Here is an 11,826-nt window from a genome sequence, read left to right on the forward strand (position 1 = left end):
GTACACTCTCTCTGTCACGATCTTGCAAATGTTCACATCTGCAAACCATGACGAGCTGTTATGCATTCAGTATTTATTTACTATTCCAGAAGAGCCCCTCGCTATTTCCAAGAATTTTCTGCACACCTGTTTTGACGAGGGCCATTAATCACCTTCACTCACCACCACCTGTGTCACTCTGCCACGCTGACCCGCTTGATCAATCAGCACTCGGAAAAAAAAAGCCTCCAATGAACAACTGGCCAATAAGATGTGACATTTTAATGTTGATTTATGAGGCTGTCTCTCTTTGTTGGCTTACTGCACATATTTAGCAGTTCCAATCTAACACAGTGCATGGATTCAAATTAATTGTATATCCATTGTTTAATATCTCCTTCACTTCAACCTCATTTTGTTATCATCAGATTGTTATTGACTTTTTCTGTGTCAGATAATAGCCTTTGCAGATCATCATTCATACTTAAAAGTGTGAGACTGATCCAGAGCAGACTCTGTGTGTGTGTGTGTGTGTGTGTGTGTGTGTGTGTGTGTGTGTGTGTGTGTGTGTGTGTGTGTGTGTGTGTGTGTGTGTGTGTGTGTGTGTGTGTGTGTGTGTGTGTGTGTGTGTGTGTGCGTGGTCCCCATTTTTTGGTTGTATGTAGCTATTGTATTTTTGACTTTGCAGTATTTTAAATGATCAAATCAATGATAGTTAGCATGCTGACTCACCGGCCCCATTTACACCTGGTATGACATGTGATCTGTACTTGACAACATTATCTGGAGATCCGATCCACAGGCCTTTGCCTTTACACCTGGTTTAAAAATCTGTTCTCGTCATCTCGTTTTGGCTCTCATGGTGATCAGATCTCAATATATTTAAGTTTTTATATCAACTCTGAGTACTGTTTCAACTTTATTTTGTCACTTTCCCCTTGTACAGTAAATGCAGTATGTACTCAAAACCTACTCAGATTTATGGAACTGGGTCACAGCTTATGTCTGATAGTGGATAGCTGTCGCCCGCCATTTAGACTGCGTTGGCATATTTATTTGACTGAAGAGATTTATTATCTAGAGAACCATATGAGTGTCTTAAAGTACCACAACAGTCTGAGAAAGTGTGAAAGTGACCCCCATTCTGCTCCAGTTTGCTGCCAAGGAGCGATTTGTTCTGTCAGATAAAATGCCGCCCTTACGAACACATTACTCTAAAAACAAGGTGAAAATTGTACAGGAAATACTTCTCTACTACAATGAACACAGGGATTTCCAACTTGGATTGTTTGCGGGCCACTTTTGCAAATTGTCAGGAGGCCGGGGGCCAATTTCAGCAGCCCAATACATGTTTCTAGGATTTTAGGACTTATCTAGAATTTTAGGACATTTCAAGGATTTTAGGATGTTTCTAGTATTTTAGGACATTTCTAGAATTTTAAGACATTTCAAGAATTTTTGGATGTTTCTAGGATTTTAGGATATTTCGATGGTAATTTAGTACATTTAGAGAATTTTAGGACATTTCTAGGAATTTAGGACATTTCTAGGATTTTAGGATATTTCTATTATTTTTTAATGTTTCTTGGATTTTAGGATGCTTCTAGTATTTCAGGATCTTTCTATGATTTCAGGACATTTCTAGGATTTTAGGACATTTCTCAGATTTTAGGACATTTCTCAGATTTTAGGACTGCATGCTTTTCATAGTGTGTACATGTTGCAGCATCAACAGCGTCAGCGCTGACAGAGTTTAAATACCCGACCTGCTGCAGGCAACCATGCTATCTCATCCAATAACTGATAGTTAAGATGAGACTCGCTCATGGGCGGCTTGTGTCTGTCCCTCAGGGTATAGGGCCACAGATTGATTTCACACCTGGCATGAACCGGTTAATGGACCCTCTAGTGTTTGACCCCTTTTGTTAGGTTGTTGTGAAATTCACAATACCACATTTAAACAACAACCCCTAAAAATACATGTGAAGACTGAAAAAAGCCTGTAAAAACTGCCTGATTTCTTGGCACTGTCCTGTGCTCCCTTTTTATATTTAAACCTGCAATTTATGTTTTTTTCAAAATTGATAATCTAACAATTTTCAGCTCGAGTAAGTGATATAGTTTGGTTCGTGAAATATCAGAAAATAATGAAAAATGTCCATCATAGGTTCCTCGGGTTCCAAGTTGACATCTTTAAACATTTTGTTATGTCTGACCAACTGACCAACACTCAAAGATGTTCAGTTTATCACAAGGTAGAGCAAAGCAAGAAATCTTTTTTCAGAAGCTGACTCTCAAACTTCTGAGAGTGTTTGTCATCACTGCTTAAAAAATGATCAATCAAGTATTTAGTTTTTATTTGATTGAGTAAGCCATCAATTTATGAATCATTTTAGTGTCTTTGCCTTTTGTAAATATCTTTTTTTATGCCACCTAGGCTGGTGGCATTATGTGTTTTGGGTTGCCCTTCTAAATGTCTCAAGAATGCCCTGAGGGAGTTTACTCAAATTTTGCAAAAACGTCCACTTGGACTCAAGAATTAACCAATTAGATTTTGGTGGTCAAAGGTCAAGGTCACTGTGACCTCACAAAACATGTTTTTGGCCAAAATTCAAAAAAATGTTGTGTTATTTATGACAAAATTTAACACAAAAGATGCCGTGATGAAGTTATGACATTTTATATCCAAAGGTCAACTTCACTGTTTTCTGGCCATTACTTAATGCCATAACACTAATCTTGGGTGAATTTTGTTGATAACTTCTGTTATCAGTGAACCTATTAACAACTTAACCAACATAAACCACCTTTGAGTTAACTTTAGGATTTCTTTTCATATGGAGCACTAAGCATCCCTTACTATGGTAAATGATACATCATTTTGAAAAAAACATCATGAGTCATCCTGAATTCAGCAACAGTTTTCAGGCAGAAAACGGCAGCCAAGCTCTGTTAAACCTTTGCAAACAGAAACGAAGATTCCTACACACAAATGCCAGGTTTGATACAATGTCTTACAAGCCATTCTCTCTATTGCCTGTTTCAAAGTAGAGAGATAAAGGAGGACGAGTCAAGTCAATTAAGGTGACTGTTAGTATAATTCAGTCTGTGCTGCGATGAAACCATCCTAATAATACCCAGTCCCTCCCCACAGCTGAACTAGCATTCCCTTTATTTAGCCGCATGAAGTGATTGCTCAAATGAAAAGAGATTTTAATAGGGTGCTTCTCACTGGGGGCCTTTTGAAAAGGGAACGGACCAAAGCAGCTTCCACTTCCTACACTCTGCACAAAGCTTCTGGACTGCTGTGGAGATGTCTCAGTTCAGTATTTTATTCAGTGTTTTTCAAATTTATTACTATAATGTGTGTTTGTGTCATGCATAGAAAACAGGGATAAACCAGTTGTGAAATTCTGAGCCGATACTGTTTAAAATAACAATTTGGCCAATGGCAGACACCGATACCAGTGTTTGTTTTTTTTTTTATTGTGATTTATTCCCCCTTTTATGCCACGAAAAAAATAAATCTTTAATATAAAATAAATCTTTATTCACTGAACTAACTGAACTGTTTTAAAGTCGCTTCGTCCTTCATATATATAATGAAGTAATGAAGGACAGAGCAACTTTCAAACAAATATATATATGTATATGTAGGGCATCCAAACTTGTACTGACCTGTTTTTGCAGAAATGGACATTTAAGCCATTTTTGAAACCCCTGTCTCTACATTATTGGGAAATGCACATCCACAAGCAAGTGAGCACTCAGGTCGTGGCTCGACCATCAGATAGCACAATTTTAGAACTTACATCATGAGCTTTGGCTATGCATCTCTGACTTACTCATACTGTGGGAATTGGAATTAAAGAACAAGATTTCATAAATGGGCTCAACACTTACAGTGTGTGCCCAGCTTTAATGATGACTTTATGTAGTAATGAATAATAGAAATGCCTTTTAAAGTTAAGGGAGGGTTCTTGAAGAAATAAGTCAAAGGCAGCTGGTTTTTCTGAGGAGTCCTGTACAGTGATTGTTTTTAATACATCTACAGAAATTGAGAACACAAAAATTTGCCCTTAATTTCTGCATTTTCCTGCAAGATCCATGAAATGGCCAACCTGAATGTCATGCTAACATATTTTAAAACACTGTCATGAAGACTGCTCCTCTCTATGCTTGCTGCTTTTGCACGCATATTTATGTTGCCTTGAAGGAGGTATAGCCTTTAAAGATAAAGATGGGGAGCAAAAGTTTCTTGTGCAGAGATAACACCACAAATTACACGAACAAGACCGTAACATCATTGCCTGCAGGCTTACTCTGCAAGACGTGCACTGATATGTATCTTTAGCTATTTGTAGGGATGTATATGCTGTATATGCACCACTACACCTCTGGCTGAAAATCCAAGTTTCAAAGTATTGTGACTGTACTTGGATTCCCATGTCTGGTTTGATTTGGTCTTCTAAATTAACATTGTTCAAATACACACCCTAAATTCAACCTTAAAAACCTTCAAAATAATGCTGCTCGGAGAGGTGACCTACATCATTTCCTGTTATAACAATCCTTTGTAACAATCTTTCCACTGAAAGATAAAATGAAGCTTATCTTCTTTCTGGAACAAAACTTCCCCTCACTAATGGAAAATCTCTAAATTTCTCAGATTGAGCTCTGCTGCAGATTGACTCAGCCTATTGCTTTTCTGAAGGTTAAATTGTTTCTTCACCTGTATACCAAAATACAGTAAATGCATCACAAAATGACCATAAAGGCGACATGTCTGCAGGCAAATATGCACACACAGACACGCACACGCATGCTGAAAAACACTGTGAGCTATGAAATAGGACATTTATCTGCTGGAGTTTTTGTGCTGCTTGGCCTCATTTCATACTGCAGAGGCTGCTTAGCAAAAGCAGCCATTTTTAAGATGTCACTTGATCTGTCATCGACGGCCATTCTGCACAGTCTGGAGGCCTGAAGGAAGGAGCGGAGCTGGAGACAGAGAGGTGGAATAACGGGGGTGATGTTGGCTCCCTCACCATTTCCAATATTTTTTTTTCTTTGGCTCAGTGGTTGGCAGATATGGCACCAAAACTCTGAGGAACTGGTAGTGTTGAAGCAGACACCTGTTTTGCAGTATTTCCAATGGTTGTCTCATCTGCAGGTCAGTGAGGTCTCAGAAATCACCCAAGGAGCTTTGGCTGGATTTTAGACCCCAGAAAACCCCAAGTAAATGACTCCTTTTTGGTATTCTAGATGGCAGTGCATTTGGGATGTGTTTGTGAAAGGTATGCATGCTAATAGCAGCATGACATCTGTATCAGTAGATATTAAGTTTAAAATGTAATATCGGAATCAGCCAGCATGCTGATTTCTGCCAATATCACAAATTTATCATTTTATTCTAATTGACAAAGTGAGTGTACAACATATCAACTCTTAAGTTTTTCTTATTTTAAACACTGAATAGCATAATATGTTAGTTCCACTACAGAAGAGATTTGATCACTAAAATTATGTGGGAAAAAGTGTATATCTAGCAGTATTGGTTATTAGCCAAACCAGTTGTTATATATCCGCATTTTGAATATCAGCCATCCAGGTGGCGAGACAGTTTCACCAGGAAAACATGGTGGCCCCTAGGTAGCCCTGTGAGTAAGTACCTTTGTTTTCAGCTGTAAAGCCCCTTTAAATTAAAGTACTGGATACCTTGAAACATACCTTAAAAATAAGACATTTTTTAACATGATCCCTGAAAAAGCATTTGAATATAACTAAGAGAAGAACAAAGAGATACATCATTTTACGACATGTCAAATGTCTTAAGTGAGGAAGCCAAGAACACCTGGGATTGCAATCATTTTCCAATGCCGTATGAGTGGTATGAGCCCAAAGCACTAATGGTTTGGTAAACACCAGCAAATAGTCAGCACCAGGATGTTTCGTTAACCTGAAAAACACTCACACCAGAGCAGTGACAGTCATTAGTATAATGCTCTGAGCTCTGTAGATTTTCCTGCTTTTTGTCCTTTTGCCAGTCACATGCCTAAACAATATTAATAACCAGTTAATTAATAATAAGTTAATTTTAGGCCCTGGTAGCATGTTTGCTCCATATACAGATTTGCACAATTCTTTTGCAACAGATGGTCATGGATACAACAATTTCATACTTGAAAATAAAAATAAGTGCTTCTAATAGTACTTCAGAGTCCTTGAATTTGACTTGCCCCTTTCTGTGCAAACCCCAATTTTTGAATAGGTCTACCCAATAAGATTTTTGCAACATAAAATAAGTACACATCAGTATTTATCTACTTTTCTTACATCTGTTAAGGAAGAACAGTTATTATAAAAGCTATACTATGTATATGCAATGAGCTAAGATATTGTGAGAAATATTTTTGCAGGATTAATTAAGTGAGACTGAAGAGGCTTTGTACTATAAGTAATTTCTGTCTCTGTGTCCCTTTACCAAGTCACTAAGGTTTTTCCAGTCATCAAGCCTACAGAGTCCATATAAATATATAGCAGTATGTATAGCCAGTGTTTAGTAGGTCCTCAGCTAGATGAAAGCATGTTGCGTGTAGCCGACACACAACTGTTATGCTCGAGGCGTTCTCCCTGCACTTTCATTTGAATGCAGCAGCCTGAAATCAAGTGTATAACTGTCAGGCCTTGTCAGTGTTGTGTTTCCACACCACACTTATTCAAGTGGACAAGGAGCCAGCAAGGAGCACACAGGGCAGACACAAGCAGCGTGCATGTGTGTGTCTGTATCTGTGTGTGTGTCTGTATTTGTGCATGTCTGTGTGTGTTGACAGCGCTTGTGTATGACATTTGAGGCCAGGGTTTCAGGGCAGAGACTGTGCGAAATAATTGTGTTTATTTGAAGTGATTATAGTGACTGTGGAATGAATAACAATGCACTGAAGGCCTGCCCTCCCCAGTGGTGTGTACACGCCTCTATAAAAGCCCTCTGGAATGAGTCAAGTTTTCAGATGCACTGAAACTCTTCAGCAACTTAATGCACAAAGCAGTGAATCTTACGGTACTTCTAATATTTAAGAACAATGTCCATTATGGAAATAGCCACTTAATCTGAGAGTCATAAGAGGTTAATAGAAATACTCAGATTTCATAAGTAAAGGCCTTTACTTTTTCCTGATTATGTATAGAGTGCGTTTAGGCCGTTGCAGACGTTAGCGTGCTAAGTTAGCTAATGTTAGGCTTTAAATCAGGCATGTCAAAAGTCTGGCCCATGGTTTGTCTTTCAAAATTTACTTTATGTGGCCCACCACATGGGTTAATAAAACAAGATAACTTTTCTTTTTTTTCAGTGAATTTTAGCGTATCATTTCAAAGCACTATCCATTTAGAGGTGACGAAATTTTTTTATGTTTTGTGAGGTAAATGGCTTGCCTTTTATTTTAGCTTCTGTTGGCTTTAATGACAGCCACCTGTTGGCCAGCGTTGCTGTGGAAACACAGTAGCCACCCTCTGTTGCTAGGTGGCCCCGTTGGGTAAGCAGCTTTATTTTGAGCTAAAAAACCCTTTTAGCAGTACAATTTCAGCATTACTAGCTGTGCTGACACTGCTAAGGATGCCAAGAGAGCTAATAGTGCATAGTAATAACGTGTAACTGATTGACGGTTAATCCTTGACATTCCTAGTCAGCACTTTAACCAGCAATCTTAATCAGCAAAATAACATTTAATTAGTTGGAATAGCTGTAAAACTGATTTTATGTTGTAAAAGTACAGTATTTATTTTCTAAATATGGTAATTAGTAAGTGTAATGCAGTATAATATAAGAATTATATTACTTGAAAGAATATAGTTGCTTAATTTCTGCTGATAATGCCAAGACCATTGCTGTGCTTAATGCATTGCAACTCAAAAAGCCATTTAAGGTAAATATCAGACAAAAAAGGAAAAACAGAGCTAGGAATCAAACTCGTCTCTGCAGTGTGTCAATACAGTAATCATCCACAGATTAGTCAGGAAAATGAGCGAGCTATTAGGTGAACAATAATCTCTCCCACCTGCTCATTAAAATAAACACTCTCCTTGAGCTGAACGCTGTCGGTTGCTTGATCTCAAATAGTTTAAATTAGCGTTGAGTGGGGAAAGAGCTGCACTATCAATATGCTAAGCTTCCATGATTTATGTAACTGGTTACAGAGTGATAACCTAACCTAACCCTCTACGGCAGGAAGACATTTGAAAACTTTTTGATAAGGCATCCATAAAATTATACATTATTCTCCTAATACTTAGTTCTATGCGTTTTTTTTCACCTTGCTCTTTGCCAAATGCTTTTCATATGATATAAATAGTAAATAGATAATATTCTTGTTTTAATACGTAACTTATTCTTCCAGGATTTTGAATTTGTGGTGTCTGTAGAGTGATGAGACCTACAATGGTGCATCTGTTCTCCCTCACTGTCAACAATGAAGCCTGTCTGTCTTAGAAAATGTAAACACACACCTTTTAACTAAATGCGCAGCATACTAAACCACATTCACTGATAAAGGCTGTCAAAGACAACAATATTTAAAACCATTACCTACTAATGCATGCACTGTGCATTAATCCACTTGGACTCAATAATGTTTTGTTTTTTACCATATTTCCATTTTTCATTGACTAATTGTAACAAAATTGAATAAAAAATTGGATATGGATATAATCATGATTACATTTTATATCCAAAAGGTCAAAGGTCAGTTTAACTGTGACATCATAATGTGTGACAAAAAAAAAAACCAACATTTTTCTGGCCATTAAGGAACATCATAACTCTGAAACAGAAGGGGAGACATTTCCTCTGATGTTGAACTGGTGACACTAATCGTGGGTGTTCACCTTGAAACTGTGATTGTATAGATCTTCTGTGTTGAGAATGTGTGTAAAGCCTCGATGTTTTCACAGACATGGATGTAAACTGTAAGTGTAACTTTACAGGTTTAAAGAGGCATACAACCTCGATGCGGTAACTTTAGGTATTACATTATATTTGTCAGATAGCCCACATGAAATTCAAAGTCATTTATGTTTATGTCCAAACCCCTTTCCCCCAACAATTAGCTCTAACTCCACCACTTTGCATGCATATGTCTGTAGGAGTAAGGTTTTTAAATTCTTGTTGGGACAGAGGGGTAAAACATGTATGAGTGTGTTGCATTTCCCCTGTATAATGTATATGTATATGATTCCCAATTTGGCTCAAGTCCAGCACTGAAGTTTCTGCATATGTTACAGCTCCTTTTATGTCAGTATAGGCTGCTAACATTAAGGACCGATCACACCTAGGTGCGTTGACAGCAAAGCGTCGCCAGCGAAGCGTCGCCAGCAACACCATTGTTTCCCTATGGTAGGTTGCGGCTGTTGGGTGCCCCTCTCTTGCTGCTGCACGTGTTATTCTAGTAGTTTTTAGGCCTGCATAAAAGTTATTATAATATTTTCAGCTTTCCAGCTCAAGGCACAGACATGTATGGATCTCCTCTGGTAGCACTGATTTAAAAAAAAAAAAAAATGATGAGTGGCCACAGTATAATAAGGCGTGGCCACAAGATAGTAAAATGTCACCAGAGGGGCTCCGTAGAGTCAGACTGCTTGTCAATGTCACATTGGGCCACATGCACGCAGTCCAGCTCTACAGGCACTCCCAGCTGTTTTTCTAGATGCGCTTCCGAGGCTTTTTTGGAGCAGTCACGGCTGGTGCAGTGCGTCTCGGTGTGATCAGCCCCATAGCCTACAGAGCACTGCTAATGGTCTGGTAATAAGGCAGTGCTCTTTTTTATTTGATGACCTAAGTTGAGAACAAATCGTGAGCAACCTGATAACGCAAAAAGCTGTTTATAGCCCATATAAGAGAAATTTAAGAGTTGTTATATAACATAGAAGTTTTCGACCTTACTCAAAGATATGAGAGGGTTAAGCTTCAAAACAACAAAACTGAGGCATATGTAGGAAAATCATGGAACACACTTAATTTAAATATTTCTCTGCTGTTTAGTCAAGCTGCTTTTTAATTATGATAGTGATTATATCAGTCACACTGAACTTGTGGTGGAAAAAATAATTACTTTGTGCTGCATGAGTGACTGATGTTTCGATTGAAACCTCTGCACACTCAGCCTATTGGAAAGGTAAATAGGCTTGTGGAAATAATGCTCTGATCAAAAAAGACCTTGCAATCATCCATCACAATCCTTGGAGAACGGCATGTGATGTAAACATATATGGTGAATTGTATAAATGTGGATTGACAGCTTTTAAATGAAGGCTTACACATTTTGGCACGATGTGATTCCAATTCTTCCATAATGGGTTAATTTTTTTTAGTCGCAGGCAATCCCAGCAGACATTCATGTCTTTAAGAGGCTGTATCGGGCTGAGTTTTACAGGTAGAGTGATGATACTGGTAACATGTGAAACTAGAAGTCTCCCACTTTACGCTAGTCCCATTAAGTTTTGGGCAAAAACCATGCAGATTTTTGCATGCATAAATGTCTTATTTTCTCCTATTTTATTTGAATATTTCTACATATTGGGGTCCCTAAACAGTCTTGAAATTGCTACCATCTACAAGCTGAGCATACAGATGCAACTAATCAGACTGATGTCAGGCAAAGCCCTATTTTGGAATGCATGAATCGCCACAGGCTGGTGGATGAAACTAAATCAAAGAAGTTAACTAAATAGGTGACAGCTGACTGCAGATGAGTCAACATCAGTCAACAATATTGTCATTTAATTCTCAATAAAGACAGCCTGGTAGGGTGCCCACTAGCTCACCTAGTAGAGCGGGCACCCCATGTAAAGGGACTGTGTCCTTGTGGCAGCTGCTGTGGCTTTGAATGTCATCCCCTGTTTTTCCCCCTTTCACACTGAATCTGTCCTGTCTAAGACAGGACAAAACAAAAAGCCCAAAGAATAGATAGAAGTTTGACGTTGCTGTAAGCGCTGCCTTGCAGTACTTGCACTGTGTAGAGTGTTTCCTTTTGTTTTATTTTCTCTGTGGTTAAGCCAGCCAAACTCGATTACAGATTAATTGGCTTTGCTTCTAAACAACTGCTTCTCTTGGTGTCGTCTTCATGGATCTGCTCCCACATGAGTGAAGTGTGGCGGGGAAAGGTGGCAGCTGTTATCTGTGACAAAAACAGCAAACTACAAATGACTTACGTCATCATCCAGTCACAGTAATTATGCCAACAAATACATCTGTTGTGGTCTCGACCGGTCCACTATGTCTGAGATCGAGACAAGACAGAGTCAACATGCATTGGATTCCGAGAAGAAAAGTCCCCCTAAAAGTGGTCTCGAGAGCAGTCTTTCACTACAGCACTATTCATTTTCAGCTATTAATCAGGATTTAAAATATAAATATTATTATAACTATTATATTAAAATATAATTGGCTGAAAGCGCTATTTTAAATGTTTCCTCTTTGTGGCCATGATGCTGATAATTTGGGGGAACAATGTAGCACAGCTGCATTTTGAGCAAATAAATGATGCCTATTGTGGTGAAGTAAAGGAAAAGGAAGGAAATTACATCTGAATGTCCTTAAGGGAGCAGGCAGGTGTGAACTCTGAATAGAAAATGGTGCTGGGAATAAGAAAAAGAAGGGGGAGAGAGGTGGGATGTTCATGTTGTTGATAGCCAGTCCTCTGCCAGCTCTCTCGCTCTCTTCCTCACTCACTCGCGCTCTCTTACATACTCATGCACACACAAGAATACACACTTGCTCCTCAGACTATCACACTCTCAGCTTCCTCTTCCCTCTCCGCTGCCTCTCAGTCCGCCTCGCTGTTTCTCTCCCCCGCC

The 11,826-nt window shown here is 38.6% G+C and overlaps 1 protein-coding gene across 1 annotated transcript in view; it reads left to right on the top strand.

Annotated features, from left to right (window-relative positions):
* The window catches only part of LOC121958382 (zinc finger protein 385B-like), an 82,640-nt gene that overhangs the window by 35,280 nt on the left and 35,534 nt on the right, over positions 1-11,826 (top strand). The gene's annotated exons all lie outside the window — the stretch shown is intronic.

The sequence above is a fragment of the Plectropomus leopardus genome, chromosome 19 (genome assembly GCF_008729295.1).
Source record: "Plectropomus leopardus isolate mb chromosome 19, YSFRI_Pleo_2.0, whole genome shotgun sequence".
In the NCBI taxonomy this organism is placed as follows: domain Eukaryota; kingdom Metazoa; phylum Chordata; class Actinopteri; order Perciformes; family Serranidae; genus Plectropomus; species Plectropomus leopardus.